The 21,683-nt window shown below is 43.7% G+C and overlaps 1 protein-coding gene across 1 annotated transcript in view; it reads right to left on the reverse strand.

Moving 5' to 3' along the window:
• The window catches only part of Cntnap2 (contactin associated protein 2), a 1,300,648-nt gene that overhangs the window by 148,182 nt on the left and 1,130,783 nt on the right, over positions 1 to 21,683 (reverse strand). The gene's annotated exons all lie outside the window — the stretch shown is intronic.

Below are 21,683 nucleotides of genomic sequence, written 5' to 3' on the forward strand. Positions count from 1 at the left end.
CATTCACAAAAGATAAAATTAGAGAGAATTGGATTCAGATTCGGCTCTGGGGTCACTTAGCTGTGTGACTTAGGGGAAGTCACTTAACGGACTTCTGCAGGCCTCAGTATTTCATCAGTGAAGTGGAGAGTAATTGGCTCTAAATAAATAGTATCTATTATTATCATCATTAAGAAACAACAAGGAAGGTCACTCACCCTTCCTGCATGATGCTTTTCTGATAGCCTGATCAGTGCTAATCGGTTTTTAATCACTTCCTGGCAGACAGGCCCCTTGTGCCGTTTGCCCATACTTTGCTCACCCGTGTTCACTGACCGGCTGAGTCACCCTGTGAAGATTCCTGTGGTCTTCAAAGTTACAGTTTCATGACCCTCTTCATATGCCTTTCCAAAGCATTTCTCAAACCTCACTGCCCAGGGAACCCATTAATCCCACAACACCCAACACGCCGCAGCATTGACACGATGCAGAATATATTTTACAAACACTGCTCCACAGTATGATGAACAGGGGAGGGCATTGCTAGATAGGTATCCCATTGGAGGGGTACTAGTGGCTTTTAGCAGGCAGGGGTAAGGACAGTAGGCTGTCCTTTAATGTCGGGACTGTGTTTCACAATAAAGAACTGTGTTGCTCAAAATCCCAAAGTAATTTATTTTGGGGGAAACACAAGATTGAACCAATACTTCACCCATGCCAGTTGCTGCAGGGCTTGTTGGGATGTGAAGAGAAACAAAAATGACGCTGGTCTTTGAGAAGCCTTTCCTCTCACAGCGTGGCCCGTGTTGGGGGAGACAGGTCAACCATCTGAGCACAGTGTGGCGAGTGTAACCGTGCAGAGGTGGCAGACTTGGGACGAGAACCCTCATGGCCTGAGTTGGCTTTCTGTTCTTTCAGAAACATCTCTCGAGGACCGACTATGTACTGGGCAAAATTCTGGGCGCTGAAGTTACAACCCTTGCACTTAAGACGCTCTCGATCCCGAGGAGGATTTAGAGAAACAGGCTATTCAAATGCAGTGGGGCATTCTCAGGACCAGGTATGCACAGGGGGACCCTGGAACACAGTGAGGCATGCAGCTGAGAAATGGGCAAAGACATTTGGCGGAGAGCCAGCCTGCAGGCTGAGGCATCGTGCCACTGGACTACACCCATGGCCCCTTTTAGAACAGTCCTTCCTTGGAGGCTCCCACCCCATTTTAGTTTGGTTTTGGGGGTACAGTGAATGTGACACAGGTGATTCTTGTCTTTGTAATTCAGAGTCTCTGGGATAGATGTGCATTCCTAGGACAGGCCTCTGGAACTACGTCTAGCTGAGCAGGGAGCCAGGGCAGGCCATCTGGGGCCAACACACCGTGGAGTTCACTTCCACATGGAGAGAGTCTACCAGAAAATGTGGGGCCTCCTCTGAGAACAGGCTCAGGCATGTGGGAAAGAAGAGGCTGACCTGGGGCTTAGAAGAGGAGGAGGAGGAGAGCCCAGAGGATTCAAACAAATCAGAGGCAGGCAGTCAGGAAATCTGGGCAGGAAAAGCAAACCCACCAGGTACTTGAAGTTCAAGGAGGAGTTCCTGGGGAGGGAGCTCTGGGCAACAGAGGCAATCGAGCAGGAAAAGCCTCCGAGGCCCTGAAGCTGCAGGTGCACAGTGTTCCCTTGGAGAACCTAAGCTTCTCCCTGCCAGGTTCTCCCCAGAGCCAGAGCTGCAGCCAGAGAGTGAGCAGAACCCATAAGTCACAGATGGTCTATGTGGAAGGCCATTAAAATGCTGGTCCCCAGGCTGGGTCCCAGAGGTGAGCACAGAGGTCCTGGCTCAGGGGCTTTGGCATCAGCATTTTAAACAGGCTCCCAGCTGATACGCCTGGGAGGATAAGGCAGGATGGCGACCCGATGGAGCAGGTAGCTGAGCTGTGCGCCAGGGTGATAGTGTGCATTTATCAGCTAAACTGGAGACAGCCGTTCCAAGGCGGATCATGAAGGGGAAATTCAGGAACCTAAGGATTTTAGATAAACAATCAAAAAATATGCCTCAGAGAATACTTTTGGTGTATTTTAGAGTCATCATTAAAAAGCGTCATGGATTTATGTCAGTTTTGGAGGAAGGGACACACCAAGCTTAAATGTGTGATTCTGAAACCGCATCATAAACCAACTGCTAAGCTAAGGCCCAGGAGTGATGGGAATCGTTTAAGCTTCCAAGTGGCAGATTTACAGCTGTCATTTCATTGTTTCAGATCGTTTTAAGGAAATGCCAAATCAGATTACTGCATTCTCCTTTAGCATGTAACATCTCCATCCCTTCTGAATGAATAACTCAAATAATACTAATTTAACTGGCTCCAAATGACATCAGCTCCCCCATTAAATCATAGAAAATCATTGGGTTAGAATGCTTGATTTAAGGTTTCTATGCTAATAAGATAGTCTAAGTTTCATAATATTCATTTTTTTGATAAATTTTGTATGTAAGTATTCTAAGACATATTATGAAAGATTTGTTGAATTACATCACATTTCTCAGAATGTTGAGATGCATTACATCATTTATAGACTTAGGATCCTAAGACAGTACCCTTTTAAAGTGACCTTGTTTTAACTATTTAATGGCATTTAACACAGATCATATGAAATTATCCCTGATGGAGGAAAGGAAGTTTGCAAATGTTTGAAATAAAACCCACAAGTCATTCATCCAAGACTAATCCCATACAGATATTCATCCCCATAAATAATCAAATCCCCGAGGCTCACGGGAACTACTGCAAAAACTCCCCAAACACACACAAAAAAATGAACAAAACAAAACAGCTAGCACTCATCCCCATAATTAAATTGCTTCTCCTCTTTCTCTTCCTCAAGCTAAATAATTCTATTCCGTTTGCCTTTTTACTTAGGATATATTTTGTAACCTATATAGTATCAGAAGTTGATGTGGTTCTTTTGTTCTCTAACTTCCCTGAGGACCCGGAATGGAAAATCCTCAAATTATAAATGGGCTCTTCTCCAAAAGTTCATTTTAAAGTCAGTAACTTGCAACTTGGAAAATATTTCCCTGTGGATACGATGTATTAAATGAGGGTGGGTTTGCCAGGAGAGCCCACGAATGCTGGGCCACTTCAGATGTGTAATAAAAGATAATTGAAGAATGCCACTGTGTATTAGCAATTAAAACAGAGAAGCCACAACAGAAGGTGGTGAGGTTTATTTTTAATACAGGAACTTCAGAGAACTGTTCCCACCAGAATTTCATCTAACAGATCCTGAAGTGTGTGGTAAATGTTGAGTGATTGGCTCTGCGGGAGGGAGAGGATCCCGTCAGTACTTTTTGCCTATTGCCAATTCCCGTGGTGTAAATACCACTCACCACCTTAATTGATTTCAAGCTGCCAACGTGACCTCATAGATAGGGAGTGGATGAGAGATGCCTCCCGGATGCGCAGGCTCGTCCAGCATATGCTCTTCTACCCACATCCACCAGCCAGCCAACCAGCTGGGCTGCCACTGTGGTGGGCTTCCTTCAGTTTACTTTCTGCTACAAACAAAACTTCACCATGTGCTTATTCCTTCCTTCCTCCCAAAGCCCTTTTCCACCTCATTCCAACTGTCCCGCATTCTGGAAGCTCTGAATAGCTTCTGCTAAAATCTGTGTGTTCCTCCTGGGAAGCGGGACCTCACCAGGGAAGCCAGGCCTGCACACGGCCTCAGGGACATGAAGCTCTTCCATGGCTGAATTCCATTGCTCAGGATGATCACTCTCATTAACTGCTTTTTTAATTAGTCACCTAGTAAAGGACGTCAGTGAATTTTCCGGAGTTCTGCTCTTGAAGACCTTGGACACTGACCTTGGGGAGCATGATGAGTCTGTGCTAGAGCTGCTTTCCTCCAGGAGGATCTGGGTAGCTCAGCACCGTCTAAATGTGTTTCTGGTAGTTCTCGGAAGGCCCTGCTGTCCTGAAACACAACCATTTTTTTTTCTCCTGGCTTTATATTAATAAAACCTGCTTTTTCTCCTCAAGTGTACTACACAATGTCCCTCCTGAATTTTTAAAATTCTGTTTGTTTGGTGTTTTCTTCAGTTTTCTATGATTATTTTGGACTACCGTCAATGTTTACCTCTACTAATTCTGCGCTCCCAGGAGGATATGTATCTGACGTGACCAATTCCCACCACTCTCTCTAAAGGCCTGGTCATTTCCAGGTTGGTTTCCATAAAATAGGCTTTAAGTGAATCCTTCCAATGGAGGAAAATACCACCGACAGTCTCTCCAGTCAAGCCTGGGTGGAGTGTGCTGCCCATGAGAACCAAGTGCGAAGAATGTTACTTTAAACACATCAGTGAGCTGGGAGATGGTGTTCATTGGAGTTTGAGAGCAGCACTGAACGTCTTTAGGAGGGTTTCAAACAGGAAGAGTGTGCATCTGGGATTTCCAGGGCCGTGCTCCTGAAGCCGCACTGATAAGCGGCACTGGAGTGCACAGAGGACAGTGAAGGACATGAGGCCCCTGCTGTAGCCAGCCTCACCTGAGATGCCCCTTAGGAGTGATGTGGTCCACGTGGGGGCAGGTATCAAGAGTGTGGGTGTCGGCCCTGGCTACACGACTCTGGTTGGGCCAATCCTTTAATTGTTGTGGGCTCTAAATCCTTCCCATCGTAAAGACACCATCCTTCTGACCAAAGCCTGCCACTGCCCAGTGTTTTTCCTTTATTCTTTCAAATATTTACCAAGTGCTTTCTATGAGCCAGGGGGCTTAGCAGGGAGTAGATTACATGGAAGTTAATAACTGAAGGTGAGTGAGATTTAACTGGGTCTGGGGTGGGGAAAGTATTCCAGGGAGAGGAGAGGAGAGGAGAGGGACCGGGAGGGGAGGAGGAGAGCATGTGTGTGACAGTCCCAAGGATGGAGGGCTCTGGAGGACCAAGGCAGAGAAGACCAAGATGGCTAAAATTTCAGAGATTGGTAGGAAGTGACCCAGAGAAAGGTTTCAATATGGAGAGTACTGGGTACCTCTTGAAGGGTTTTAAGTGCAAATAATGTAAACTGATGTTCAGTTTTAAAAGACGGCTCTGGCTGCAGTTTGGTGAAGGGATGGGAGGGAAAGGACAGGGGACACAGCAGATGGAGGAGGGGCTGCTGCCGTGGGCAGGGAAACCCATGCTGCTTTGGACTGGCAGTTGGAGAGATGGGCAAGGTGAACAGACCTGCTGACCGCTAAGCTGTGGGGAGGTGAAGCAAAGAATGAAGGCTGAGGACAACCCTGGGTTTCTGGATGGACGGTGGTGACAACCCATGTCCTGCAACACAGAGGTGGTCCTGGCGGGGCTGGGGATCAGGAGTTGATGGCCGGTATCTGGAGTTTAGCTTAGAACAGGTAACAGTTGAAGTGCCTTTGAAGGGAGGGGAAAGAAGACCTCAGAGGCAAAGAGGTCTGGGCCAGAAAAGGACAGTTTAAAATAGTCACAGATAGTCCTTACTACTACACGCAGCGGGGGAGGGAGGCTCAGGCCTGAGCCTGGGGAAGGATTACCTTGTCCAGGTAGGAAAGGAGGAATGAGTTTGCAAAGGAGGGGAGAAGACGGAGCTGGAGTGAGGGAACATGATGAATTCTCATGTTCAGTGGGTTAGAACACCATTCAGAGACCAAGTTACAGTTTCCATCAGAGGCAAATCTCTAGCAGCTCTCCGGCCTCTGCTTCCTATGCCTTCAGAATGACTTAGGCCCTTCTCCCTCCTTCTCAGCCTGCCTCCCCTTCTCCCTGCACTCTGCCGGAGGTGCAGCCACGCAGGAGCTCCCCAGCATGCACTTCTGCTTCCTTCCCACCCCTCACCTCCCGCCTTCTCCTAGCACCCTTCATTCTGTACAGGCTCCATCTCCTTCCCTCAGTGCCCTGCGTGGTGGGAAGAGCCGCTCTGTAACCACGCCAACAAGTACCACCGGTTTCTGTTTAATTCAGTAAACACTTGGCGTCCTTCTCCAGCTGGGCCCCTGCTGAATACAGAGGTAAATGTGGTGAGGACTTTTCACATTTGCCTGGGGGATGTGCACAGTCAGCATCATGCAGAGCTGTGATCCACAGGAAAGGAGTGTGCAGGACTGAAGAGCGGAGGGGAGCAGGCTCCATGCTCTCCGTGGGTGGGCTGCAGGAAGCCTGGGTTGCTCCACTAAGACAGTGACGTGGGAGTTGGTGTCAACAGATGAATAGTTTCTAGTAGGCAGACTGGACAAGGGCACTCAGAGCCCAGAATGGCAGGCACAAAGGCGCTCAGGAGTGGGATGGCGAGGTCTCAGGACATTACAGCCCGAGCTTCTCCACCGTGGCTGCAAGAAGCCCACCTGGGACCAACTCTCAGAATTCTGGTTCAGAGGGTCTGGGGAGGGTCCTGCCAATGGTGGGCCTTGACCTTTCCTCAGGCGAACCTGAGGTGCAGCCAGGGCTGAGAATCACGGCTATGGGTGGAATGTGGTGGCGGGCAGCAGGCAGAGCCACAGGCCAAGAAGGCGGGACAGGGCCTTGAACAGCCTACTTATGTGCCTGGCTTCTGAGGGGAAAGAGCCCTGTCTTGTAATCTCAGCCAGCCTCCAGCCTCCAGTAGACACTCAATAAACATTTGCTGAATTGAGTTGAATGAAATTCAAATTTTTTAAAATAGCGATATTTGCTCAGCTGATCTGCCTGAGCCAAACAGAATTCTCAACCATGAAGGTTCTTGGGGGCAGGCACCATGCTTTATGCACTGGTATAGCTCGGGGGCAGTGTGAGCGGGAACCAGTTGTCCCACATTGACCTTTAGTAGTTGGAAAGTTTTAGTTTTGTTCCGTTTGCAAAGGGAGCCTCTTGAGAGAAATGTCATTCCATCATGTTACACATCACCATTAATTAAAAGAGCAGTTTCTTCATGGAAATGTTAGAGATGCATTTAGAATAGTACATTCAGCAGAATTAAAGGACTTGCCGCTTGACGGAGGTTCTTAATTTCCACTGCTTTTGCTCTTGAGTGTCGGCTGAGTTGGAGCATGTCCACACGGTGGCGGGTCAGTTACTTGAACAGCTTTAGCCAGTCCAGTGCTGGATCCCATGTGTCTGTCTCATTTACTTCTGCTTTGTTGGCTTCAGGGTTTGCTAGGAAGCTGCTGCTTTAGGAACTGCGTTATTTGCTCCACTCCTTGCTTATTGAGTGAATTGCACGATGTGAGCCTGTTGCCCCTCCACTGTGTGGGTAAGGAGCAGGTTGTTTCTTCTGCCCTCCACACTGGACATTTCAATACTGTGCTTGCTCAGCTGATCTGCCTGAGTCAAACAGAATTCTCAACCATGAAGGTTCTTGAGGGCAGGCACCATGGTCTAGCTCGGGGGCAGTGTGAGCGGGAACCCTGAGTGTTGGTTGCTTCAGTGAGGATGCTGGCATTGGAGCTGGACACACATCAACGCACAGTGAGGAAAGGAAGTGCTGTCCAGTTCCCCCTGGGTCGTCTCAGGGGGCACTCTTCCTGTTACCTTGTTTAACTTAGTTCTTAACGGAAACACTTAGAGGTACATGCTGTTGTTAGTATAGAGGAGAGAAGGCCAGGAAGGGGTGGGCCAAGGGGAGGGGCCCCAAAACCAGGTGACAGGAGGGCTATGTTTAGAACCAGGTTCTAACTGGAGATAGCACAGCCACTTGGTCACACCGGTTCCTGCAGGTCTCCTGGGTGTGTGCACTACACTGTGGTCTGTCCAGAGGTAAGCTTTAGCAAACCACCCCGCTGCTGTGTTCTCAGGAGCACTGTGGTTCTCACTTCCCTGTGGGCTTTTGAGGGATGCTGGGACAATGCGAGCACCTTTGCCTAGAGTGATGTAAGCCACCTGTCCCTTTCATTTGTCATCATATGACCTATGGACAGGGAAGGGACTCAACTCAGACCAGATCTGGAGGTCAAAGCAGACTGCATCCAAATCCCAGGGCCGCCCCTCTCTTGGGATGGCCTGCTCCGTGTTCTCTGGGGTGAACTTTGTTCTGTTAAATGGGCCTGTTCTGCTTTTGCTTATTCTAACTGCTCTGCATCTCCCTCTGAAGTCTGGGGTCCCTGGTGCTCAATAAGACCCACTCTCTTGACCCGGGAGCTTACTTTTTGCTTTTTGGTTAATAAATCTCTTTGCTCACACAGTGCACTCTTCCTATGTCTTGTCTGAAATCTTTCCTTCAAAAACACAAAACCCAGGAAACCCCCACTCAGTAACACCATCATTCCTATTTTATGGATGAGAGCACCGAGGCTTAGTAATTATATTAATCGAGACTTGATATTCTCTGAGATGGTCTAACGCAGTGCTAACCTATCCTTTAGTCAACACAATCTGTCTTCAAACCGTCTGCCATCTTTAGAGGACTTGACATACTACATGGGCAGCTTTAATGGGGACAGACTGTCACAGCTGGGCATTGAGTCATCAACTGGGGAATGGACTTATGTGGACAGGATTGATGTTTGCATGACTTAAAGAAGTTGTCTAGAGTTTCTCAAACGAGGAAAAATAGAGGGGATATTATATTTCATGCATTTCAAGAATTTAATTATTTTCCAGTAAAGTTATCAGAGGCCTCACAAGATTTTTCGACTCTTAGAAGGTGGGTCTTTATTATGTCTCTTAGAAAAAAAAGATGTTCACTGAAGGGTATGTATGATGCCGTACAGAGTTCAAGGAGTGGACAGGCCCAAGGACACTGGGTTCCTCCAGGGCTAGAAGCCCGTTCTCTCTGCTCTGGGTTTCCTTTCTGGCTTGGCAGTGACCCTCCTGGCTTTGTTTTGCAGTGGTCACCACTTGTTTATCTGACAGCTAGATTTAAACATTCATTCTTCTAGGTAATAAATTCAAACTATCATACTTCCAAAGACTTTCTTACACTGAACTACGATTGTTAGTTTACATCCATCGAAGGCCACAGGTTCCTTGAGGACAAACAATATCTTGTCTACTCTGGAGCTTCAATCTCCAGAGTCCAACACAACTCCTGGCACATATTAGTCACTTAATGTATACTTCTCCAGTGAATGAGCACTGATTAATGGTAGTGTGGACCAATTTAGCGTGGTCAATATTTTTCAGAGTTCTTGCCCCTCTCTCCTTTCCCAGAAAGAAAATCCAATACAGCTTGGTGATACATTTTTATCATTATCTATAATTTTTGAGGGTAGTTTCTTCAAAAAAGATAAAATATTGGGCAAAAATCCAAGATTCATCTCAAAGAAATCAAGATAGAATTGGCTATCAGCACTTTTGGGAAAATAAGTTCAGGATTATGAATTATCCAGAGTTCCTGAAAATGAGGTTTTCATTGAAGTTATTATACTTTGCCTTTGGTGGAAGGGGAAAAGACGTAAAAATGAAAGAAGAAGAAAAGGAAAAAAAAAAAAGAAAATAATGAACTGAGGCCACCCCTCAATTGTATCAGGGCACACGGCCTTGAAAATTGGACTCTTTCAGCCCTCAGCACAGCGAGACCCTTCTTGTAATCTTCATGTATGATGTGTGTAATTTGTCTAGGGAAATTAACTTCATGAGACATTTGCCAAATCCCCCTTTCCTTCTACTTCAACGAAAACAACATTTTCAAGTGAGCAGACAGCTTCAATTACAGAACTGACAACTAAAATTTTACTTCAATATTTTTTCCCTGTATTAGGAGATTTTTTTCCCCCTCCTTTGTAGGTTTTTCAAAACAGGCCCCTATTTTTGTATCACGTCTTTGGAAAAAGGCAGACAAATTCATTTTTGCATGTAATAAATTTATTCTTTTATAAAATAAGTAAAAAATGTTCGCAAGAGCCTTTCAGTATGAACCTATAACTCTTTCCACATAAGATTAACCTCAGAATGGGTCTTTGGGAAAATGTGTGATTTTCAGAAAGCATGTGTGCCTACTTGGTGTACATTTTCCCCAGAAATCACGTATACACATGCATATATGCTCGCATACTCTTTCTGCAACACCTTCAAATGGTTTCCCAGGAAGCATCTGTTGCTTAGTGATGTGCCAAACTTGGTTTGCCCAAGGGATTGCTCTCTGAACCATCCTTGAACACAAAGGCAACTGTGAAAGCAACGTGCAGTGGCCAGAGAGAGGTCAGCGCAGGGAGGAGCTGTGCTCGTCAAAGCTGTGACTTCTTAAAGGAAAGGATTCTCCCCAGCCTCTGCCATTGCAAGCACCCAGGCCGATTGTTCAAAGCCACAGTCTGGGAGCCTGTCAGATCAAAGCTTTGATCTGACATCTAATATGGAGGCCTTCTTCCCAAATCACTCTGTTTTCTTTTCTGTATGTAACATTCTCCTCCACAAACAGAGGGCTGTGGGTCCTATGGAAGAGGAATTTTGAAACATTCTGCACCTTGAACATGGATGATACCCTACAGAGCTTTCATGGTCTGCTAAGCTTTGGTTGGGGCTGAAATGCCCTCATAAAAGTCCACTTGCCTAATAAGGACACATCTGAAAAGACGACCACCCCAGAAAGGACATATCTGAAACGGTGGCCAAGGGTATCTAGAAGTAAGAACAAAATGACCTTGGAAACTTATTATGGTATGCTGCTGTTTATGGAGGACATTTATGGTGAGAATCCTTAAAGCTGTGTAGCAGGGAAGCAGTTATTTCAGGGTGGGAGATTTTAGAGGAGCAGTGGTAGACATTTACTTATCTCAGTCATCAGGAAAAAATTTCAGCAAAGCACCTAGAGAAGGAGTCACTTTACAGCATGGAAGGCAATTAATAATCTATATTAGATACTTGAGTTGAAGATCTCTTGGGTCAAGTGCTCACAATCACCTTCATCCTTTATAAAACACTTCATGGGTTTTTATTTCCTGGGTCATGCCCTGTTGCCAGTCTTTTTACCTTAAAGACAAATTACTGTGAGCTGCCCACCCCAACCTGAATCTTTAAGAGGACGAGAACAGCCCTCTGCTTAAGGGCAGGAACCTTGGAATAGCAGACACACTCGGTGGCTAGAGATTTGGACCAATCCCTTTGGAACCTGACCACTATCAACTTCTCAGCCAACTTGATACTGTCCCCTGAATACCATTTTCTCCAGGTTGGGAACTGTGCAGGGAAAGGAGATGTGGGCTCAGGTCCCAGAGGTTAATAACCTCCCAGCCCTTCCAAGCTTCAAGGAGAACTCGGGTGAGGAGCACGCAAAGGAACTTGAAGATCTACGCTCTACCTTAGGGAACCACTGAGACACGGCTGATGGAGATGGTGGCTTGAAATGAGCTTTGGTGGTTGGCTGTGTCAGCTGCTTGGCTGAGCAGCTCCCCGTTCCCAGAGATTTGGTTCCAGAAGCAGCTTGCTTTAACCATGTCACCAAAACCAGCTCATGGAATAGGAGGCGCGGTCAGAGGGCTCCAGGCCCTTTGGGACTGCTGAAATGCTTTCCCTTAATTTAACTTTTCTTTCTTTAGGTATGCATTATTGTTATAAACAAAATATCTATCTATCTATATCTATCAATCTATCTGTCTATCTCTATATCTATCTATCTATCTATCTATCTATCTATCTATCTATCCATCCCTGAATGAGACAGGCTCTGTCACAGGCAGCAGCTTAGTCTGTCTGAATTCAGATACTCCATTTTATATATTGACTGCTGTGTTACTACAAAAAAAAAAAATGGTCCAAAGAATGGATCAACACTTTGGCTCTGTTTCTGGCATTTAAGAGAATTATTCTAGAGAGAATTTTTCTTGCTGAGTGACCTTTATCTTGGGTCACTGCTGTGGGCTTTTCTAAAGATTCTTTATTTTTTGTTTTTGTATATAATTTCAGGATTCTACCATCCATCAAGGGTTTCACTTTGCATTTTTTCATGTGATCATCCATATCTAGATAAATAATCTAAGAGAACTAGGGAATAATTCTAGGAAAACTGGGTTCTAGATTAAGACATTCAGATAAAACTTTAAAATACCACTAAACCTATATTGTTTTACACACACACACACACACACACACACACACACACACACACGTGTATATATACTTTCAATGCAAGTACAAGTGAATGTTACTTGAAGTGAATTTATGGTAAGTTTTTGGTGTAAAAGAATGTTTTTTTCCTTTGTGCATAATTTTATGATGCACATTTAAGCCATAGTACATTCACAAAATTTACAACTATACATATAAATAAAGGTATTAGAGACTCATGTTTAAGGATTTTTTCCTTTTAGGAACATGCAGTCAAGGAGTGAGTAGTGCCTAGATTGAGGGGGTCTCTGATCTAGGGGCTGCTCCCTAAAGTCTCCCTTGATGCAAGTTCTAGATTTTCTAGAAAGACGTCTGTCAGTGTCTCTGAAGGTTGTGGCTCTCCTGTTTCCAGGGTGACCTCTGCCTCCTGCCAGAAAGGGAAGCTCATCTCCTTCGGGGAGAAGCACAGCTCAGTGGTTCAGGGCACAGGTGTTACAGCAAGATTGTCTGTGCTATAACACTGTGCACAAGCTACTTAATTTCTCTACACCTCAATTTCATGTTAGTAAAATGGGTCCGGTAAAAGTGTCTTCTTCATTGCATTCTTTGCAAGTACATGAGCTACTTAATAACACTTAATAATGCTTAAGATTGTGCCAGGTGCTTCTGTTACTGCTCAACTTTCCTGATGCTAGCTGTAAGCCAGCCAGTCACTTTGCTGAACCGGACCACCCTCCACTATGGTCTCCTGCAACCTCCCCTTCCCATCCCTGCCCTACCCTAGGGATTCATTGAGTTCTTGAACCCAGACCCCACTCAAGGTCATCCTAAGCCCAGTGCAGTGACCTGATCCACTCATGGCCACCCAAGAAACTAGAAAAGACTAATTGATGGTTGATTTATTTCATTTGGGATTAAGAGATGAAATGTTTGAACTGTACTTTTAAGGTAGTTTCTCTTGCAGTTTCTTGATAATCAAAAATTTTTTAGGGAATTTCATTTACAATTGCTCTTGGGATCAGCAGTTAGTTGATCCTGAAATTGATCAGCACCAGAGAAAATAAATATTATATATATGTGCAAATGGGATGTTCTTCTAAAAGATCTTTTAAAGTGCCATTTATGCATGTGTTTGTAATTAGTGTTTGCAAAGCCAATAGTGATTCGGTGTAGTGATCAAAATAAAACTGATTAGATCTGACAGGTCAAATGATGAGTGGAATATTCTTTTTGTAGTCATTTCTAAACTCTCACTAACATTCTGCAAGTCAGGAGGATGCATTTGTGAGAGCACGTGCTCTGAATGTTTAAATAGCCCCTTTTTCTCTCCATTGTTCTTTGTTGTGGTTCAATTGCTCAGGAAATACTAGTGATTTCTCAGGTATGTTGGACACCATAAAAATGGAGAAACAATCATGGTCTTCAAGTATTGGGAACAATTTTAGAAGAGTCTTAATTATAGGATACATTAAATTCCGACTTTAACATTTGACGAATGTCACACATTTGGAGTTATCCCATTATTGTGTTATTTTTTTTAAATTCAAGAAATGTTTTAAAAATAGCATACAATAAGAAGTTGGGAAAAATCTTTGCAGTATTGCATTTTTCAAAGACACAAACTGAAATAAAATGGATTATATTCAAGTGGGATCCTTGTCTAGTTTAGACAGCTAGTTATAGTTTAGTTGTGAATTTAATGCTGTGGGGAAAGCATTTAATGTTACAGGGAAGGTCAACTAAAAATCCTATGGAAATAACTTGGCACTGATTTCATTTTGCTTTCAAGTTGGTTTCTTGTTTTCTTTTTTCCTATTTCTCACCCCAAGGATGGTGAACTCACATTAAAAACAGATACCTCCAGAATAAGAAATTCAATTTAAGGGTTGATGCTAGGATATGCTCATTCATCAAATATTTACCAAGCTCCTCGTTTGTACCAGGCACTTTGCTGAGGATTAGGGTGATGGGGGTAAGAGAATGTTAGTCCCCTGCCTACAAGGAATTTACAGTCGGTGCCATGGTCACCACAGAGGGTGTAAATGCAAGACAGAGGAAGGACGGTGAACCTTACTTCAGGCACCCAGAAAAGGTAGTACTTGCCCCTATTACTGTAGGGGAGCAATCAGAGACTTCTGCCAATCAACTGGGTGTTTACTGAGTGCAGATCATATGCTCAGGGAGTATGAAGACCCAGCTTCTGTGATGATTAACTTTATGTGTCCCTTTGACTGGGCTAAGGGGTGTTCAGATAACTGGCAAAACCTTATTTTTGTGTGTGTCTGTGAGGGTGTTTCTAGAAGGTAGAGCAAGAGAATTCCCCCTCACCAATGTGGGTGGTAAGCACCATTCAATCCAGAGGGGACCCAGATACAACAAAAAGATGGAGAGAGGGTGAATTCTCTGTCTGGGTGAACTGGGACACCTTTCTTCTCATATCCTGGGACCTCCCACTTCCACCTGTCCTGGTTCTCAGGCCCCTGACCTCAAACTGGAAGTCACGCCATTAGCTCCCCTAGTTCTCCAGCCTGCAGGCTCGGAGCTAAGGACACTGCCAGCCTCCCCGTTTTTCCAGCCTACAGATAATAGATTAGGGGACCACTTGACGTCCATGATTCATGAGTCACTCCCCACCATAAAATCCCAGACGGATTGACAGAACAGTCAATCAACCAATCACCATCAATCAAGGTATCTCTATATCTTTATCTATATGTCCTGTTGGTTCCTATCGATTCTGCTTTTCTGGAGAACCCAGAATAATAGAGCTTCTGCCCTCAAGGACGCTCAAGGAGAGAGAAAACGAAGATATATAAGCGGAATATGAGCAAGAAGAGGTAACTCACTATTAAATGGTAATCAATACTAGATGGATCACTCAGGGCTGGACACGTTTAGAGATAGCTTGGAACAGGTGGCACCCAGACAAAGCCCCTGGGAGATGAGGTTACTTGTGGGCAGACAGAGGAAATGGGAAGGCTGGTTCGGGTGGAGAGTGGAGCAGGAATGAGGCCTGGGCTGGGAATGGCAGCAGTGGACGTGGACCGTGAGAGGATCAGCTGAGCTGGGGCAGAGGAGCCGACCTACCTAGAAAGGCAGCCTAACCCGTGTCTGGAGGTAAGGCCGGTAAGGACAGGCAGTGTGGGCGAGGTGCGGGGAGTGCCCTGGCCAGTGGAGGCTGGCAGGGTAGAGAGCACGGCAGAGCAGGAGGTAGAGGTCTGGGTCTAGGTTCTTCTGCCTCCACCACAGGCACACTCTCAGGCCTGGGAGTCCTCAGCAGGGCCACATTTGGACTTCGTGGTCCTAGACACATTTGCCTTTATGGTCCTTTTCCTCCATAATAAATTATGAAAAGTTGTATTCAACTACTTTGTCAGTAGAAAAAGCAATCTATTAATAATACGCATTAAATAGTTTCTTTGATCCCAAAGTTCATTTTGTTTTCTTCTTATTTAAAAGAAGTCTTAGCGCGCAATCTTTGTGGATTTGGGTAGGTATTCTGGGCGGATGCTAAGTTGGCCTGCTCCTCTTCTGCACCGTAGGCAGACTGGAGGTAGACTCTGATGTCTCTACCTTCCTGTAAATTTCTGAGATTCAACTCCAAGCCTCTTTTCCTGTACAGAGTATCACACGGGTATTGCCAGCGTCTTCATATTTTATCCAAAAGCAACAGTATGGGAAAAATATTTGCTTCAAAAGAAAAGATAATAATTTTGGGGGGGGGTCAGATAATTGAATTCTCTGATGTAAAAAGCATATTAATTTTAACAAATTCTATTCAAAAAATAGATTGATTGATTTTTAAAAGATATATGTGTTCCTTACTTTCAATCTCCCATGCTTCTTTTCTGGAAAGAAATAAAGTCATATATTGTTATGGGGACAGATGAGGCATGACACCCACCAAAGACAGCAGGAAACAGTTTTATTTGGGTGCAGCCAGGTTCAGAGGGTACAGCTTTTGCAATAATCAGTTAATCCCCTGAACCCCCGTTCAGGTGGTTTCAGAACTTTATACCCAGCATGTAAGGGGAGGGGCTCAGAAGTTCACATAAAAGCAGCTCTTTCTTTCGCTGTTCTGGGCAAGTTACCTTTCAAGGACAACACCTGAGAAGGGGAGAGCTTCCTCTCCCTTTTTTCCTCCCCCTGCCAGCTGTTACCATGGAGCCCAGTTAGTAACTTCTCTAATCTTAGCAATCTAGACAAGTTCCAGCTCAAGGCCAGAGGCTCTTGTTAAAGGATTTGTCTTTTTTTTTTTTTTTTAAATGACATTTCGCATTTACAAACACACTTCTACAATCTACTATACTGGATAAATGTTTGTGAAAAACTAGTAAAGGGGCGTCCAGCACCTGGAGTGTGGATCTCTTCCAGGCCAGTGGCCAAGTAAAATAGAGCAGCAGGAAAATAGGAAGTTTAATTACATTGAACTCTTTTGCAGAGAGACTCTTTTGCTGATAGCTCTAAAATCAATTATGGTGAAGATTTCTGGAGAAGCTTAGTTAAGATTTTCTGTGGAGGAGGGGGTACCACTGCAATATCATAAGAAAGTAATAGAAGGAAGAAACTGAAGTAGATGTAAAGGAATTGCTGAGCTTCAAGAAAAGTTAGGAAAACATGATTTCACTGCCTCCTTTCTTGTTCTGATCCAAATTCCGAAACAGTTGGCACGCACTTTCCTAATTTGTGGTTTGTAGCAATGGCTATGTCCATGTTTCATTGAAGATTAACTTATTTTTTTGTCATCTATTTCCTTCCTTTTGATATCATTTGGCTTTGAGGGAGAGGAATAAAAATCACTTTATCCTATTATATTTTTAATTGCATTCTCCAACAATCGTTCTAGGGAGGCGTTTATCAGTACTTATGGAAGGATTGTGTGTGTATTTTGCACACAGTATATATTCAATCTGATTATATTCATGTTGTGTGTGCATGCAGGTGTAATGTATAACACACACACATGTGCATGGAGTTCAAGGTAAACATGATCACGCTTTCCCTGTGTTTCTGCTTAAGCTTAATGGTATATCATGGACATCTCATGTGAATAAATATGTCTTGCTCTTTCTAGTGGTTATACAGCACAATTAACAATAATTCCTGTTGTAAGGGACAGTTAGTTTGACCCTACATTTTGTTACAAATATACTGCTGTGAAGGCCATTCTTGGGAATGTGTATGTCTCTGATCCCGAGATTTCTCCAGGCTAGGTCTTCTGGATGTAATAACTGGGTTAGACAGCATACATAGTTTACATTTCGATACAGGATTGGCAATTGCTCCAGAAGTTCATTTTCGGTCTGTGTCTTAGAAACTCTTCGAGGGTTGGCATCTCCACTCCTGACCCTGCTGGGACACCAGCAGGTGAACTTCAGGGCTGGAAGGTGATTTCACCATCCTGAACATGGCCCCGTGAGGGCGAGGGCTCTTGGCAGCCCCAGGGACCTCTCCCACCATCAGTGAATCCGTGCTGCCAGAACCTCCCTCGAATACATGTCCTCCCTGTACTTGAAGAAGTGCAAACTTAAAGTACAAGGAACTGTTTTTGTCTATTTGGATAGAAATTAAAACAACCAACACTGGTGATGGCCTCAGAGAAGGGCATCCTGTGTGTGTGTGTGTGTGTCCTGAGAAACCAGGTTGGCTCTGTGTGCAGGGCCGGGAGTATTTTGTACCCTCTTACAATATAAAATATTGAGATGTCATTCATAGATACACTTACTGCAGAATTATGATCAATAAAAAATTGGAAATGATTTTGAGAAACTGAAATCAGTTTCCCTATTTTGAGGGAAACAGGAATTAACATTAAAGTAATATTAATGATTAAATATTTAGTTTAAATGTGAAATATTAAGCAGTATTTCAAAATGTTGGGTGCGAAGACCAAGTGATTTCAAGGAAGAATGTTCCAGCTATATATATATGTAAAACTATGTACATAACGATGGTTAATACATTAAAATAACATATATTTTGGGAACTCAGAATACATTTTCTCATAGCACAGTATTCCAGGGTGAATCAATGAGTAAAGATGATCCATTTGAGAATGCAGCTACATGATAGCACTGATACAATTAGTTTGGATTCTGGATCTTGGTAGCAAGGAAATTGCCAGAGAAGAAAGGAGAACTTTCCCTCTGGCCAGAGTAGCTGGCTCTGGACACCAGGTCAAGAGGAAAGACGGCACCTTTGCCTGCCTCTCTCTTCCTGGCATGCCCTTAGCAGTCTCTATGAAAGAGCTTTCCCCTCAGTCCTCACGGAAGTCACCTTACCCCCCTCCTGGGAGCCTGTCCAGCATCTCCCTCAGGCACAGTGGCCCTTCCTAAGAACAGCTGTTCTGGGTAGAGTCTCCATTCTCCTGGACTCCACCCATACTCTGTGGTCCAAGAATGATGGGCTCTCCATCCTCCCAGAGCCACCTCTGCTTAGGCAGATGACACCCTAATTAGTAGAATCCCTCATTAGATCATGGGAAAGGATGAACAAGTCAGGTAACTAAGAGGAAATGATTTTGGGTGCAGAGTAGCTGGACTTGAAGCACATTTCTCAAAGAAATTCTATTCTTCTGCAATTTCTTCCATCTGAAGTCAGAGATTCTCTAAAGTTTAATTTTAAAAAATCAATGGTTTCCCCATTGCAATGGTAGTGGATGCCCTCTGGTAGCGGGTGTGTGTGTGCACTTGTGTGAGATGGGGTGGGGTTGGGCCTTCAGTGGGCAGGGGTGCAGCTGGGCAGGGGCAGCTCTTTATCCACTCAGTTTAGTTTTATAAAAAGGGTGGGAGGCCTGCTCTGGATTCCAGCATGCTTGTAGGCTATGTCCTGCTTTGTGATTTTTTTTACTCTTGTCTAGAGCATAAATATTTTATTTGTGTCATAATTTTTACATTATCCTTTGGCTAGGGGAAGGAAAGCTCATGCTGTGATCAGAGCGCCGCTGTGCAGCAGTAATGAGGGCAGCTCGCGCTACACTGAGACCCACGCTCTTAACTGCAGACTGAATTCTTCTTTGTAACAGTTGTACAACATGTAAGGAGACAGCGGTCCATTCCTCCCATCTCCTTTAAAAAATGGACATAGGGATTTATTTTGATTGTTTTCATGTTTTGTTTGGATTTTAGAATTTCAATCATCAAAAGCTCATTACACATAGCGCTATCTCCAGACCAGCAATGGAGAGATTGCTGTCCTTCAGCGGCCATCAATCAGTGATTCAAAGCATGAATTTCATCAGTAAGAAAACTCACAGGGCATGGCCTGTATTTACCCTGCAAATCACCTTCTTTGTTATAAAGCAATCTAAAGTGGTCTCTCGTGTCAGAAGAATTTATTTGGTCAGACTCTCTGGGTCCCTCATGTCATTTCTGCCTTGACACATGCACAGAGAGAAGTCCTGGCTACCCTTACCCAGAGCCATGGGGCATGGTGGTGCCTTTAACTATGCAAACAAACATCTTGTTATTTGAGATCAACTTGGGTGAGAGGTATCATCTAGCATTCATAGATCTCGCCAAGTACCATTATGTACTGGGCAGCTAACAAGGGGCAGTACTCCTTTGAGACCTTCTAGGGCACTGGAAGAACAGCACCTGAAACTGGAGCAGTGACTATGTGAGCATATTAGTTTTTGGATCCATTTACATTTCAGTAAAGGAGAGTTTAGGATTTTTTAACTCTTAAGTATTTCCTGTGTCCAAAGCTTAGGTTATGGGCTCTTGTCTCCTTAAATTGGGGATCTTGAAGGTGTATCAATGTTCCTGAGTTTATAAAGGCATAGGAATTTGGACCTGTCACTGATATCCACTGTTTTCTCATGAAAATATTCTCCATCCCCAATGGAGACCAGGGTGCAGGATAAGGGAAAACCTTCCAGGGGTCGGAAATGTTCAGATACCAGTGAGCTACCTCATGTGGTTGCTTGTTCTCTGGCAGTGCAGTTTGGATCTGGTCCATGAGTTTGTTACAAAGAGGACATGGAGCTGGTGTCCATGGTGGGCAACACAATAAACACTGAGCTGGTGTACGGGGTGGGCAACTAGGCTTGGTGTCAGGGCCTAGGACTCCAGTCCTAAATTGACCTCTTACTAGCCATGTGATTCTGGATGCAAAACTCAACTCTTGGAAGTCTTGGTTTCTTCATTTTCAAAATACAGATGATAATATCTGTATCTTAAAGCTACCAAGATGATTAAATAAGGTAAGACATAGGAATGTTATTTAGTTAGGTGTCTGGCATGAAAGGAGAGGTTCAACAAAATGTCAGATGAATACAGAAGAATGTAATACCCTTTTCAACCAAGAGATACTTTGATTTTGTGACAAAAAGAGCTTCATGAACTCTTAACAATTTGGAGTAGTTGAAGAAGTGTTGCAATAGGTAACCCAATGACATTTGAATGTTAGGGCAAAGATGAAAGTCTGAATAATGGTAAATTCATTATAGTCATAGAAATAAAATAATTTGAACTAGTCTTTGATATTTTTAAGGGAATTACAAAATGCTACAATAGTCACATGTGGCTTATGATTCAGGAGAATCATGTCCAAAGTCACAGAAGACAGCATGTTAGCCTAGTGAACAGAGAAGGGGAACTATAAACCCATTTGGAATTTATAACTTGGTCTACTGTTTTCATTTGATTTACATGACCTAGTTTATATTTTTAACTGAATTTATAAGATTCTATTATAAAGCATTTTTAAGGAAATATAGAAGTCAATGAACTAAGATAGACCTATTTAAAAGGGATTTATAGATTCCTTCAATAGTAAAGTTTTAGAAAGCACTTTATGGACAGCTTTATTAATGTCTGACTCTGAAAACAAAGACGTGACCAGCTGTGGACTTGTGTAAGTATTTCCATTATGTGTGGCTTCGATGGCAAAAGTCTGGACCGATGAATGGGAACTGCCGTTGCCATCCTTGATAGCGAGGAGGCGGAGGGATTATTAATCCCTAGGGATAAGAAGACAATTTCAGATGAAGTTCTAGAATACAGTGGCGGCTTTTTATTTTCTGAAACTCTGTAAGATATCCAAGACACCAGCATTATTTGCTAAAGATCTCAGAGTAATGACCTCAAGAGGACACTTCACAATCCATTTTTGTTTAATCTCAAGTGTGGTCTCTGTTTTAGTGATGGTTCAGGCTAAGTGATCATGACAATTCCATGACAGAGATGGAAATTCTCGGGGGCATAGCATGTAGTATTGGAACCACCAAATATAGCACCGCATGCCATGAAATATGTACTCTGAGGTCGACAGTCTTGCTGCGCTTTGTGATCGCTGAGTGTCCAGATAACTCATCTCACTGTCTATGGAGACATTGATGTCAATAGGTAGAGGGTCTAGCTTTTTTTCTGCCAATTATAGTGACACCACCAATGTGGACACTAAAACTCGATGCAGGATTTCAGTTTTCTTTTGAATGACAACACGTTATGCTTTGTAGGACTCTCACCAAAAAGATCCTCAACTTCAGGTCCTTAAAAATATTAATAATTTTAATAATAGTTTGCAATGCATATTTCTTTTTTTTCTCTCTGAACTCTGCCAGTTCTAATGTTTTTATTTATCTATTTATGTATTTTCCTAATGCTTTCCAAAGTATTTTTACATGCATCAACTTATTTGATCCTTCCAGTCCTGTGAGAAATGTATTTCATGTAGTTGATGCAATTTATAAAGAAACTGAGTGACAAGATAATTACAGGATTGTTCACTTTTCTTTTCAAT

Source organism: Urocitellus parryii, chromosome 3 (assembly GCF_045843805.1).
Source record: "Urocitellus parryii isolate mUroPar1 chromosome 3, mUroPar1.hap1, whole genome shotgun sequence".
Taxonomy (NCBI): Eukaryota; Metazoa; Chordata; class Mammalia; order Rodentia; family Sciuridae; genus Urocitellus; species Urocitellus parryii.